The sequence below is a fragment of the Lygodium microphyllum genome, chromosome 25 (assembly GCF_053477565.2).
Source record: "Lygodium microphyllum isolate KBCC chromosome 25, Lygodium_microphyllum_v1.1.10, whole genome shotgun sequence".
In the NCBI taxonomy this organism is placed as follows: Eukaryota; Viridiplantae; Streptophyta; class Polypodiopsida; order Schizaeales; family Lygodiaceae; genus Lygodium; species Lygodium microphyllum.
The window spans coordinates 106,989,775-107,005,592 of NC_141159.1; positions in this window are offsets into that span (position 1 = coordinate 106,989,775).

Sequence of the window (15,818 nt, forward strand, 5' to 3'; positions counted from 1 at the left end):
TTGGATGTAATGAAGTAAAGGTTTTTTAATCCTTCCCTTGTAACATTTTGACACATAGATTACTATACTTCATTGGGGGAGAAATATTGGGTTAGCAATGGAGTGCTTGAGCCTTGGTCACCAAAATTCCAAGGAAAGTAGTTCCTCAATGTTGTTTGAAGCTTTATTGAAAGGCAAAACAAAGGCAACAAGGACTAAATATGCTACATATATTCTTGATGAGAAACATATTATCAAGAAAACTTAAAACACGTATCACACGATTTCCACGTTTTTTACTGATCTGTTTGTAGATCCACCAAAAGCATTGCTTGATGTTGATTTGTACCCCTAGTGGACCTAGCTGACAACATGAAGGATCACTAAAGATAGTTCCCTAATTAAATCCCAAATTTGTAATCCAATATGGTTGTTGATTCCAATACCAACAAATCAACTTAGTTTGTACAATGCTTACAATAGAAGCAAAATATCTGCAAGCTCTCTAAAAGTTCATTAACAAAGGTCCTCTTAGCTCTACTAGTGGAATTGTTGTAAAAAGTAAACAGAGTGAAAAATCTTGAGCCATTTGGAAGTGATAAACCTTTAATGTGGCCTTCCCATATCCTCCTTTCTATGTTTGAAAGAAAATGTTCTATTATTGCATGCACTCTTTGTGATGAGCTTCCACAACCTTCTATTAGTGAGATAAGTTTTCCAATTATTATAACAGACTCATACCTAGAGAAACCTAGCCCATCTTTGTTAAGAGGGATGTAATGCCTACAATGATGGGTTGGAAAAGCTTGGGTGGCTTGATTGGGATCAATGGAAGATGATAAGGAAATATATATAGGAAAATCTTGACAACATGTGGAGGTAGCATAAGGAGGCAGTTGCATCATTTCAATTTATAGATATTCATTTATAGTTTTATCACTTGGACTCTCTTGTGTCTTTATCCTATTTTCAAGAGTCTCAATGTACCTTTATTGTATAGTTTCAAGTTTTATTAATTGAAGTCTTTTATTGTATTCTTTATAATTATTGAATTTTAGTTGTATCATTTGGATTTATAAATATTCATTTTTGTGTTTTCATCCTACTTTCAAATGCCTCATTGTATGTTCATCATATGCATTCAAGCACCTTGTGTATTTTAATTGCAATTCTACTACCTCCAATGGCTTTTGTTTATATTTATACAAGTTTGACCAATAGTCTATGTTTGATAGGATAGCAGACATATATAGTAGGGATCCAGCCCTAATCCTTGTGAAACTTTTTATCTCTACACTAGTACCAGTATGTTTGTCATAATTTTCTTTGCATTCCTCGGGACATTCATTGGGATGCATGTTTGAATAAGTGTCAAAAAACCATCAAAATATGCATTGATATGTGTGTTGCACTATATAGTGACCGATATCCTAACACATATTTTAACAATCACATCCATGCTTATACCAATGCACTTATTCAGATGAATATTTTGATGCTCATATCAATAGTAATGCCTAGATTTTTTAAACTTGTTATATTACTTTTGGTAGTAGACAACTAAGATGATCTCATGCCTCTTTGGTATGAGTTTTCTAGGCAAAAATTCACAAAAACTCTCTTTATATTGTTGCAAGAAATCATTAGTGTCCTTATTGAACTTGGACAACTTCATTTCAACTTCATTATCACTCTTATTCCTAGCCATTGTTAAAGTTAGGACACTTGTTTTTGAGACAAGAATGTACTTTTCCAACACCTTCAATATTTGCAAGTATATGTGTAAAGCTACATTACTTGACTTGCTAAAACCTCTAATTTTTACTCTACTTGAAGTATAATAAGAATTAGACAATCTGAGCTTGTTGAGATATATAGAGCTGCAAATATTAGCAATGGTTTCCGTTTAGAAATAAAATGGTAGAGAAGGGAGGCACCTTAGTGAAGTTCAAAATTTGCCTAAAGTAGCAACAATAAGCTTTTTATAGCATTGTGATGTGTGTCAATAAAGACCTTTTTTATAGCATTATGCTATGTGTCAAAAAAAGGATGTTTAGCACACTACTAGTATAAATGCAAAGGCTCTCTTGCAACAAATATGATGGTTGTCACATTGGCCATGACACAATTGCAAAGCATATATAGAGAGGCTACCAAATTCATTTCCTTGCTATCATACAAGACTAGTCATTTTGATGCCTAGACTATGGAAACCAAGGTGTTACCCAAATGAAGTGTGCTTTGTACCCCAAGCCACGATTCATGTAGCAAGTATTATTCGGCATACATAGTCCACACATAGGCATCATATTTTGTTGTTATATTTCACCTACTAAAAGACACTTTATACATTGGAATTTACCCTTTGTGGAGCACCTCTACAAAGGTATGCATTCATGTTTTAGTATAAGTTTATAGTCAAGGTATAATTTCATGTATTATAAAATACTTATTATATTATATAAGTAATAATCAAGGATATTAAATATACTATAAATCTCCATAAATATTAACTATGTCATTAAGAATATTAATGTTAGTATAATTATGTGTAATTTCTTATTATCATGTTTATATTAATACTATGCTAATAATAACAATAAGAATAACAATAGTAAATGCGAAGACATAATAGTAACCTTATCAATATGTATAAATAGTCTTAAATACTTGAAATTTTTAAGAATATTAATAGCATATAATTATACAATATTATATACTCATACATAATATTCATATTGTAATAACATTAGCAATATACATCGATAGGGCTAAGTACTTCATATAGTTAATGATATTAATAACATACCCATATATAATGTCTATAACATTGTCAAAATCTTAATGCTATTTGTCTTTATATATTAATAATTTTATTAATATTATAATTTATACTATCAATCTTACTAATATATTTATATTGATCACTTACAATAATAAACTTATACTAATATGTTAATGTATTGCAATTAATAAACATTCCATACTTATGTATATTAATTTCTTATTCTAATAACTATATCAATAATAAATTATCATATATTAAGAATATTAAAATTGATAAATATATTTTTAAATATATATTAATTAGTAATATATTATGTTATTTAATCTACAAATAACCTATTAAAAGTACCAAAATATTGATGTAAATTATATATTATGTTAATCATAATATATTATTCAAATCATATTAATAATATGGAGTATTAACTATTTTTAACATCACACTCTGTATCAACTCTGCTAAGTCTATGTAAATTAATAAGATTCCTTTAAATATAAAATAATAATATAATTTATGGTATAATAATAGATATACTATGTCCATGTTAAAATTTATAGTTATTATCATGATATAACACAACACACACACACACATTAAAGTTAATTATCACAATGAATTATATCAATTGAAATTACTTAATATATGTGGGGGTGTGCAGGGGGATGATGATTTATGAGAAGCGATTTTATCTATTTCTCTCTTCGCGATGTGAAATCCAACAAGAGCCTTTCAATAATATACATAAAAGATTATCTTCAGTGACATGATATACAACAAATCCTTGAGCATCTAGATTATTATGAGAGTAGTTACTATAACAAATGAAGGGTATACTAAAACAAGTATGTTGGTATAAGTGTTGATATTATCATCAAAATATGTGTCACGATATATTTCGCTATATAGTGCAATGCACATATTAATGAATTTTTAATGGTTTTTTAAATAATTATTCAAGAAAACATATCGACAAATATTTTGAGGTGTGCAAAGAAACTTTCAAAGGATATACAAATACTTATACTAATGAATGCAAAGAAAAAATTTAAATGCATATCAAGGCTAGATTGTTGTCGTCTATGTCTACTATCTTGTCAAACATAGACTACAATTCAAACCTACATAAATCTCAAGAAAAGCCAATGGGAGTGGTTGAATTGAAATAAATATACACAAGGTGCTTAAATGTATACAACAAACATACAATGAGACACTTGAAAGTAGCATAAAGATACAACGAAGTCCAAATGATACAACCAACTTACAATGAGGCACTTGAAAGTGGGATAAAGACACAACAAAGTCCAAATGATATTACTATAAGTGAATACCTATAAATTGAAATGATACAACTGCAAATAATTCAATTAAAATTCTAAAACTATAAATCCATGTGACACGATTAAATATGTCAAGTACAACAAGATGAGATCCCTAATTGAATATCTCATCTTCACATAATGCCTCCTCTAATCATGTGACAGGAAACAAACATAGATTATAATAACCCTTAGATAAAACATAAAATGCACACGTGTTAGTAATACAACAGGTACATATAGACCTATTACCTCTCCTCCCTATGTCCATACCCTCTCCAAGAATAAAAAAAGCCCCTAAAGAATATGTGAATTTTTATTTTTGCATTTGAATAAACTAATGGTGTCACCTTATACTTGGCTAGTGCTGATAGTATTTTATTTTTTCCAAATTATTAATATCTTCCAAGTCCCTTATGATTTCCCATTCAAATAGTGAGATTACTTGAGCTATAGAACAAGAAACAGCTTGCTATATAAAATTTATATAGTAATGAAATTAATCCAAACTTTGTCAAGTTTTTTATGAGATTTCTACTAATGTCTACTTAATAATGATACCTTGTCCATGCAAATTGGTGTTATCTATAATTAATTATGGGCATTTTTCCTCACCAACCCTATTTCTCACTATGTGTAAGAATTTCACAAATTTAATTTTATTTCGGCATCTTTCATGGATCATTTTCGACAAAAGACCCACATGACAAGATTTTCTTTTACATAATATTTTATTGTAAATTTACTTTATCTTTAGTTTTGAGGACAAAACTACTTTAGGAAGGGATGGTCTATAATGTAGGAATTTTAGAGCATGTCACTAATAGTAAGCCTAGAATTAGGGTTTAGTATAAATAATGCTTGCTAAGCCACTTTGTATAACTTTTTGATCATTGCATATTTGTTTTCCTTCGTGGAGCTTTGAGGTTTCCATCCTCCCACCTTTCATGGAGATGAGATTCCTTGACCACCTAGTAAGAACTTGTGTATTATTACATGAGTAGGCCTCAGTGCCAACATCACATGAATATATGCTTTGGCTATGGGTTCTTAGTTATATTTCATGTGTTTTTCCAAGAATATTGAATTTCATTTCAATTAGAAATTTCCCCTCCATTACACAAAACCAATTGGCGGAACTAGGGGGGATTTATGACCCTTTAGTGTTAGGAAGTACTAAGTTTAAAATTGTATTTGCTCTTTTGTTTGTAGATAGAAGAGGGCCTAGAATTACATAGTGGTATACAACTTGAGATGCCTAATGACATGTTTTGGAAGTTTGGAGAGGGGATTGGAAGGTGAGAGGTTGAGATTAAAATTAGATATATTATTACATAATAGGAGAGCAAGAGAAGCAATGTTACCTTTAAGGTTGAATGAGGGAACCATAAAGAAGTAGGAAGAGATAGTATGGTAACAAAAGGTTACAAGGGGGGAATAAGAATGAGCCTAGGTAATCAACTTGAGAGCTTATCCCTAAAATAGAAGAGATCTAGCTCTACTAGTGGGAGGGTGGAAAAGTCAAAAGACAAGGTAAGCATGAGAAGAGGAAGAAGAGGAATGGAATATCTGAGATGAAAGAAGGGTGACCAGAAACGGCAAGGAGAGACAATTTAGGGTAGGAAAGACTATCCAAGAAAAGGGGGAGATATTTGAGCAAAGATAAGGAGAGATTGGAGGACCTAAATTGATTGTGAGGGAGGAGGACAGTTTCATAAGAGAAGGCAACAATACTGGAGCAATGTTTTTTGATTGATGGGCTTTGTAGTGGACAAGTGGAGGAGCATCAAAGGTTGAAATTCCAAAAAAAGTGGATCTAAATATTCCAACTTGAAGGGGAGCATGGGAATTGCAAGCATGTTGGGAGGTTGGATCAAAAAAGAAGAGGGTAGTGAAAGCATTTCTAGAGGAGGAGAGGAGATTCGTGGGGACTTCACACTTGTTCCTTTAGTGTACAAGTTTAGTAACTATCTTAGATGTGTAAAGAGCATTCCATTGGAGGATCTAAAGGCACTTTTGATCATAGCCTGTGCACATGAGAGCTCCAAGCATTCACCATGGAGGAAGGCTCTCACAATTACCATTGAGTAATCAAATAGTTAATAGCAGAAAAGGAATGTGCACAAATTAAAAATTTTAATAGGGAAAAAGCAAATTGCATGAATAAAATATCTACATGTTGACTTACTAGATGGTTGAACTATGGTAGCTTTGCGTAACACAAAACTTCCTCATGGTTTTAGGTAAATGCATGGTTTGTCTTGAATTCAAAATACGCAACATAAGCAAAAACACAACAATGATTGGACTCTAGAGAAACAAATAGTTGTTTCTCTTGTAAACTATACCTTAAATCTACAAATTTTTTCAATCCTATAGTTGTACTCTTTGTGTAAGATCAATCTTGTAACATATCTCTACAATCTGAGTTGATAGAGCATTTTGAAGAAATTATACTAATACAAAAATTCAAGTTCTTAATGTTATTTCTTTTGAGAAGGGTACAGCTAGTATTGCATTGATTTTAGGTAGCAAATTAAAGTAGAAAATGAGAAAAAAAAGGGAGGGGGGGGAGAGGGGGGACAGGACAAGAAAAATTGGAAGAGAGTTGGAAGAAGAGAGGAAAGTAGTTGAATATACCCATCTAAGAACACTCAAGCAAAGCAAAAGAACCAACTTCCAGAGGGGCTTACCTAAATAATAAACACAATAAATCTTTGAAAGAAAGAGATAGTACATTGAAAGAAAAAAACAAAGGAAGAATCTAATGAACCTAAGCTAATGGGAATACTCATATGAGAGGTAGATACGGAAGGATATTATTATGAGTATGTCAATTGTGAAAATCTAGGTTGGCCCATACATGAGTATTTCTTCTTGGAAAATGATCATTGGCTTTGGCAAAAAGAAGCCTATTGTCATCACTATGAGCACTTTTGAGAGGTCCTTAGGGTTCAATATAAAGATGGTTTGTAGCATCTGATGGATCCCCCTCTTTAGGCATTAGACTATCTACACACATCTCCTAAAGGGTATTGGTAAAAGTGGAGTGCATTAGTTATAAAAGTGTTTTGTTTAGTTACAGAGAAAACTATAAGCAAAAAAATGATGATGATAATGATGACAATAGCAACAACAATAAAATTAAAAATATATAAAGTGAATAGAGAGGGTTATGTGCCTTGTAAATAAGAGTAAGATTGTAAAAAAGGTTTGGGGGTATGAGAAGTGAATAGACCAAATAGAGTTAGAAGTTAACTAGGGGAAAGTATAAGGTTCTCTAAAGGATCGAGTCCTTAGAAAATGATATATATATATATATATATATATAGTGGTAGCTAAGGTGGTAGACTAGGTGTAACCTAGCTAAAAGAAAATTCCCACAATGGTTTTCCCAAGGTTATTATTTTTTATTGATCATTTTGCCAATCATAACTTAGGTACTAAAATGGACTTTACATCAATTTTCCATCTAAAAAGCAATGGTCAACCAAAGCAATCGATAGTATTATACTTGACTTAGGTCTTATGCTATTGGCCATTTTTAAAATTGGGATCAACATCCTTGGGGGATTCACTATATTTATATCCTCTATATATCACATGCATTCAAGGCCTGTTTACCAATGCCGTTGTCTGTGAATTTTTATTGAATAGAAAATACCCCTTTTCTATTCAATTTGTGAAAACATCCCTTTATATAATATCCTTCTATATGTAACAAATGTGTAAAAATGGTATTTGAAAATCCCTTACATTGAGAGCCCATGTGATATACACATATAGTTATGAGTGACCCTCCAAGTCAATATCTATGTGTCCTCCAATTAGCTTATAACATTACTCCTCATTCTGCCAATGGTGCACCTTTTGAGCTCATTTATGGTTTAAAAAATTGTCCATTCCTATACCAATCATATTTATTGATACTAGCAATAGAGCTAATTCTTCAATGAATGATCACATGAAAACTTTACATGAAGTAAATGGAGAAGATAAAACAATCTCAATTAAAATATACTACTTAAGCCAACAATTATGCTAAGTGGATAATAAGAGATTTAATGTGTTTTATGTTTTTTGTGGGTAGAGTATCATATTTGAGAATTGGAGAAAAATGTATGATTTTTATATTTCATTAAGAAAGTGCTACATGGCATGTGAATGATATTTCGGGATACTTTTATTATGTGATAAATTATTGTTAATGTGCTACTCAATTCAACTACACAAATTGAGGAGGATGCATAACCTACCTATAGGTGTTGTCTTGCAATATCTGCATTAAAATATCCCAAAAGCATAAAAAATCCCAAGGGCAACCGTATGGTGACCCCAAGCAATCTGAAGTAGCTCATGATATTATAAACTCGATAAAACCTTAATTTACAAGTACAAAAAGTGTGTTGCAACCCTTTACTTCAATACAACATGGGTACCTTCTATGTGGCCAAAAACCCAAGCAAGTTAAAACCACATTCATCGACTATTAAAGTTAATCATTCACACAAGTCTTCTATTTTAGTTGTGAAAGCCACATTTTTTACTTTTTCTCTCATCTAAACACGTATGTATTTGCTAATAACTTATACCGTAAACAAATCAATGATACCGCACCAATAACCACTAATATTATTCCATCACAAATGATTGCTTACCTTTATATTATGAGAATAATATATTTATATTTCAAATTTTACATGTATCTAGTTTAACCGTAGATTAATAACACAAAAGAAAATTGAATTGGACACAAATGAAAATGAGAGAGAAATGCAAGAAGAGAACACAACACTAGTTGGGTACAATCTCCCCCCATGCATTGAGAGGGCTCTTCTCATTGCATGTATTTATTGATTTCATTGAGCTTGTGCCCAAGAATATGATATTACATCCACCATTTTTGCTCCTCTTCAATAATAGTTTATATTTTCCTAATATTTAAATAAAATTTAAAGTCTAGACAATGTCTTTGGGCTTAATGAACATATATACCCAACCTTAGGAATATCAAATAGGGTTGTACAAAATATCAAGTGACTTGCACACACTAACACTATTAAAATAGAGATGTATAAAATATCAAGTGTCTCACCATGTCCACCAACAATTCTAAGTGATGAGCTAGCAAGAATGTAGTGTGGAGAGCGAGCCTAGTTATTGCACTTTCTTAACTTTGATGTTCACATCAAAGAACAAGGGTGGCAACCATTCCCCAAACACTATAGACTTTTATTTTAGTAGGAGATTCAATAAGTGTAGATAGTTATAGAGGACCAAAAGTGGTAGAACTAGATAGTTGGTGAAGGTAACATTTAGCTTGAGGTTGGTCTCACTAGTGGAAGCCTCCATAGAAGTAGTTATTATTGAGGTGGGGGATGCAAGAAACTCATCCTTCCCAAGAATCTTGATCATGGGTGGAATGACTATGTGGGAGTAGTGAGTAAGATGGACGATTGATCACCTTGGCCTTTACCCCTAAAACCTCTCACTTAAACGCCCATGTGCCTTTCAGGGGGGACAAAATAATGAGAGAATATGTGAGATGTAATATATGTGAGTTACCCTCACCTAATGCCCATCAACTTCTTACAATGTGCAAGCTTTTTGGAGGGTATACTCCTAGTGAGAAAGTCTGTAGGCCTATCATCAATGTGAAATTAATAAGCCCAACTCACTTATCCTCAAGCACCTGACAAATGATGTGATACCTCACTTTTATGTGCTTGGCTTTTGCATAAAACACAAGATTCTTTGCCAACATGATGGCACTCTAACTATCACTGTGTAACAATGGCATGTGGTCACTAAGACTCTGTCTCCCACTAGATGAGTAATCTACATGGTTTCTTTGCACACCTTTGTGGCTACATTATGCTCAATTTTAGTTATTAGTTTTAGTTATAGATAATACCACAAATTTCTATAAGCAAGACATCCATGAGATTACACCACTATACAAGGTAAAAAGATATCTTGCAATTGACTTTTGTCAACATTCCATGTATAGTCTACACTATTGTGTATCCAAGTACACCACTGCTACTTTTCCAAAGCATATGCACATCTCTCCTAAACTAGTCAAGTACCTCAAAATGCCTTTCTCACTACTTCCCAATGCTTCTTACCAAAATTTGACATGTACATTCTCACTACTCCCACTGAAATGCAATGTTCAAGTGAGTGGCAATCATAGCATACTTGAGACTACCCATACATGATGAATATGGAATCTTGGCCATTTCAACCTTCTCCTCATCAGATCTGGGACAATCATCAGTACAAATTTTCACATATAGAGGCAATGGAGTAGTTATTGCCTTCCCACCCTCCATATTGAAACGTTGTAACACTTTGTGGACATAATATTTTTGGGATAGATAAAGTAATCTCTTTCTCCTATCCCTAATAACCTCAACTTGTACATTGATTTAGCATCACCTGTAACCTTTAACTTATAGATCCACTTGGATGGCAAAGCAATTTTCCCTTTGGCAAAGGAAGCAAATCCCAAGCTCAATTCTTTATAATAGAATCCATTTCAAATTGTATAGCTAGGTCCCACTTAAGTTTATCATCATGATTCATAGCCTTTTTATAACGAAATTGCTCCCCACAATTTGTCAACATCACATAATCGATCCTAGGCTCAAAATCTCTTAGGGGGACAAGAGATACAAGTAGATTGCATAGCACAATGGGCTAACTTAAAGTGAGAATGTCAACCTCCACTCTTTCTTCATTCACGAGGTACCATAGGGCTCTCAACCTATTGTTCAATAAATCTCAATGCTTCTTGCTCACGAGTCACTTGTGCCTTTTGTTTGCAAACTTAGTACACAAGCACTTGCCCTACATAGCAAATAATAGTTGCCACTACATCCTAGAAAGTAATATTTCTTATTTCCACTTCCTTAAGAGTTTGCTTATCCATTATCTTCTTATTGAGGATTACATCATTACGACAAATAATATTTCTACTTCTAGATCCCAAAGGTGATAACTCGTCCTACCACTCTTTCCATACGCCAAAGAGATACACTTAGTGGATTTTGGTTCTAATTTACTATGCCTTTTCTTTAGCACATGCACATTAGCTTCACAAACCAAATATTCTTAATTGATCATATGAGGGCTTCTTGCTTGACTGTGCCTCTTCAAGAATGCCATCATCCAAAGTAGTCTTAGGAAATCTATTTATCAAATTATAGTAGTTGCCATAGTCTTAATGCAAAATCCTTTAGTAAGACCAACATTAGACGATGGCATACTCAACATCCTTCCACGTATCATCCTATTCATATGCTTAGTAACACATTTTGGGTAGGATTACTAGGTGTTATGAGTTCCCTTTTTATCCCATCTACTTCATAAAAATTTCTAAACTCAAAAGAGACATGTTCTCTACCATTATCAATTTTAAGACACTTAACTCTCTTGCCAAATTGATTTTCTATAAGTGCTATAAATTTTTGAAAACCAGACAAAGTTTCAGCTTTCCTACCCATAGTGAAAGTCCACATTTTCCTAGTTGTATTATCAATTAATGTAATAAAGTAGGATGCCCTCCCCTATAGACTTTGTAGGCATAAGTCAAGTAGCTCACTCCTTTTCCTATATAAGATTTTCTTATATGTTTAACATGCATGCTTTCCGTATATACAATGCTTACAATGAGAATGATTTAAAAAATCAAGAGAAGATAAGTAATCCAAACGAGATAGCATTTCCATTTCTTTTCCAGACATATGTCCCAATGGTGATGCCAAAAAGATATATTTGGCTGCTTGATTACTGTAATTACATATTTTTTAATAGGAGATACATTAAGGGGATACAAACTATCACATTTGGCTTCTTTAGTAACAACAACTGACTCCCAAAAGTATACGAGTTTCCTAAGTCCTTCAATTAACCATTAGATATCAAGCTCTTAGTAAGCTTAGGTACATGACATTCATTCTAAAGAGTAAAGGTAGATCCACTATAAAAAGTAAATTGTGCATTACCTACACCAACTACATCACATACATAGTCACTACCAAGGTGGAGTGATCCATGCCTACTATTATATGAACAGAATCACTCCTTATGAGGAATCACATAAACAAATACACCAAAATCAAGAATCCAATCTTGAGCTAGTTGTTTATTTGCTGCATCTAGCATATGTATATGAAGATTAGAAGCAAATAACACCTCAATATCATCATTATGCACAATCACTACACTGTTTTCTTCAATTTTTACATTTTCTTTACCTTCTTTCATATCAACATCCTTATTCTCCTTCTTCTTATCATTTTGCTCTTGGTTCCATTTGTAACAATCCTTAATATAATGGAAGCATTTAATGTCTTTATTGGATCTGGATTCATTATTACATGACCATTCATAGTATTGGTTCTTGTCTTTGTATTGTTTTTTGCCTCTTTCTTCATAAGTTTCCAATGCCTAACCATTTTTGCATTGGTCCATGGATTTTGTGCTCTCTCTTCAACCTATAAACTATCCACATCCTCATTAAACTTCAACTCACCATTTGGGGCTAAATTAATGATGGATGTTCTAAAGTGTGTCCCATGATGTAGGTAAGAAGCACAACAAAAATATTGCCTTAACCTCATATTTCAACTTCGACTTTGGAGCTTCCATCTAACTAAATATGATGTTAAATTCATTAAGGTGGGAGGTGATAGTAGATCCCTACTTTACCTATAACTCAAAAGAACTTTTGCATAAGATACACCTTATTAAAGGTAGTTTCCTTCTCATAAGTGTCACATAGCTTCTTCCATAAGTCATGTGTAGTGGTCTTTTTCATAATTGTACTTTACACAAATTTTTCCAAGTACATCCTAATAGTGGATTTGGCCAATACATCAAATTCTAACCAATCATTTTCAAACACGTGTGATGATTTTCCATCCACATCTCTTATATGCCTTAACTGAATAATGATATCTTGGATCTGCTCCTTCCACAAAGTGAAGTTTACAGCACCTTCATTTCCATTACCAGCACCTACATTTTCATAATCAGTAAGCCAATATTGCTGTCTATGACCTCCTTGTGCTCCTATTTGTTGTCCATCATCATCTGGCTCAAAAATAACCGGTTGATCATCAATTTTAGCCTGTGGTACAACACCATGAGGCTCATTTTTTGAAATAATAGGTGGTTGCAAACTCTGAATCTTCACCTTTTTCAGATCTTCATTAGAGGTTAAAGTTCCTTTCAGCAATTTTGCCTCATTAAACACAACATTACGACTATGAATAATTTTCTTGGACTAAGGTAACCACACTCTGTAGCCAAATTCACCCTCATCACCATAGCCCATGAAAATGCCTTTGGTGGATTTTGGGTCAAGTTTGTTTCTTAAATCATCCCTAACATGCACAAAAGCATCACAACCAAATATGCATAAATGGTCATATGAGGCTGATTTGCCAGACCAAATCTCCTCAAGGATGCCGTTATTTAAGGACCTGTTTGGAGAGCGGTTGCAAATGTGAACCGCGGTTTTGAGTGCCTCTCCCCAAAATTAATGAGAGAGATTAGCAGTGGATAGCATGCACCGCATTCTTTCACATAAAGTCCTATTATATCTTTTAGCCACCCCATTTGAAGAAGGGCTATAAGGAGCTGTAAGCTCCCTCTTGAGACCATGCAAGTCACAAAAGGACTTGAATTCAGCCGATGTGAACTCACCCTCATTATTAGTTCTCAAGCATTTCAGCTTTGGTATGGGTGATGGGTTGGGAATGGGGCCTAGAGAGGCAAAATTGGGGGGGAGAGGGTTGGTTCCTTTTGCAATCAGCATGGAACCCTTTTTTACTTTCCACAAACCACCACCAAACAATGTGGTGTAGCCATGCAAGTCAAGCTGACCAACAGATAGTAAATTCTTTTTAATGCCAAGCACATATCTGACGTCTTTCAACACAAGCTCTTTACCATTGTCTAAAGACAAGTGTACATTGCCAATCCCATCAATGCTACAAGCATGGTTATTTCCAAGATGCACCTTTCCATAATTGCCTGCATTGAACATAGCAAAACACTCCAAGCAAGGAATTACATGGAAAGAGGCACCAAAGTCTACAATCCAAGTCTAAGTGACACCATCATCCACTGACAAAAGTGCATCAGTCACATTAGTCTTGGTAATTTGCATATCCTGCATGTGACATACAAGGGCATCACAATTAACTGCACATAATACATCGGCCTCTATATCTGAAAGCTCCTCTATGACCACACTAGAGGCCACATTAGCCTTTTCTTTGCCTTTGGTTGCCTCAGATACATCTATCTTATCTTTCTTCTTCTTTTTATCACTTGCATTCTTCTTTCTCTATTGTTCCTTCTCGTAATACCTACAATCAGGTTTCTTGTGGCCCTTCCAACCACAGTGATAGCAAGTAATGTTACTCTTTTCCTTTCCTTTGCTCTTGCTATTGTTTCTCAGCCCTGCATTTGCATTTTTCTTTTCAACCTGGCCTCTTACGTTAAAAGATGAGTTGCTCCCTTCTCCACTCGACATACTTCTAATCTCTTCATTTAAGATAGAACCCCTCACCCCATCATATGAGAGATTGGGGTTATTGTTGAGTGAAACCACCAAAGGCTCCTAAGAGTTAGGCAATTTCATGATAAAAAAGATTGCCCTCAACTCATCATCAAAGTCCAAATTTTCATATTTGAGTTGATTTAGAATCCTTGTAAATGCATTCAAGTGATTAGCTGCAAGATTTGACTCATCCAATTGCATATTCACCAACTTGCGCATTAAATGCACTTGATTAACATGTGTGATGATCTCATAGGTAGTTTTTAGCTTCTCTCATATTGCATAACCAGTATCTAAACCCTTAATGTCTGTCAAGATGTCATTAGTGACACCCATCTTTATGTAAGCCACAACCTTTTTATTTACTTTGGCCCAATTTGCATCAGACATCAGTGCAGGTTTATCTTCTTGCAAAGCATCCTCACAATCCTTTAGAAACAAATTGCCCTACATACGGTCTTTCCAAAGGTCAAAGCCATGACCATCAAACCATTTGATCTCCATCAAACTCTTGATGTCTAAACTGGAAAAAGTTGTAGCCATTTTATCATGAACATAAGAGCAAGTGCACTAAACTGCAGAAGCACAAGGTGAACCAGCAAAATACACAGTTGTTCTTTCTCGACCAGAAATAAATCTCTGTTGTTTGTACATGAACCGACCACCATATAGGAAAAAATGTAAAAATTTATCAAAATTTGTGCAAATCTCGAAAATTTCAAGTCTGAAATTGCATAAATGTCACCCAATCTGATCCAATTGAGCGAAAATTTGACAATGCATGAAAAGCCCCAAATTTTTGGGATCTAATGTCAAGAAATTTTACTCAGAAGAGTAAAATTCTGACAAATTTGGTAAAATCCCCAAATTAATTGAGGTCACCACACAAAATGTCTGCAATTTCTGACTTGAATATCTCTACCAAGCATAGACACGGTCAAATCTGAGAAAAGCCCAAAATTTTGGCTCAATTTTACACATAATTAACAAATGTGCTTTCACATGTGAATCCTTGGTCCACCTACTCGCTTCGTTGCTCTTGCGTTGGACACTGGTCTCACTGGCCTAGTCATTCATCAACTGCAACTCCAACTGCTACCCGCTGAGTTGCCTGCACACTTAGTCGTTACGTGACCCGCAGGTCACGCCTACTAAC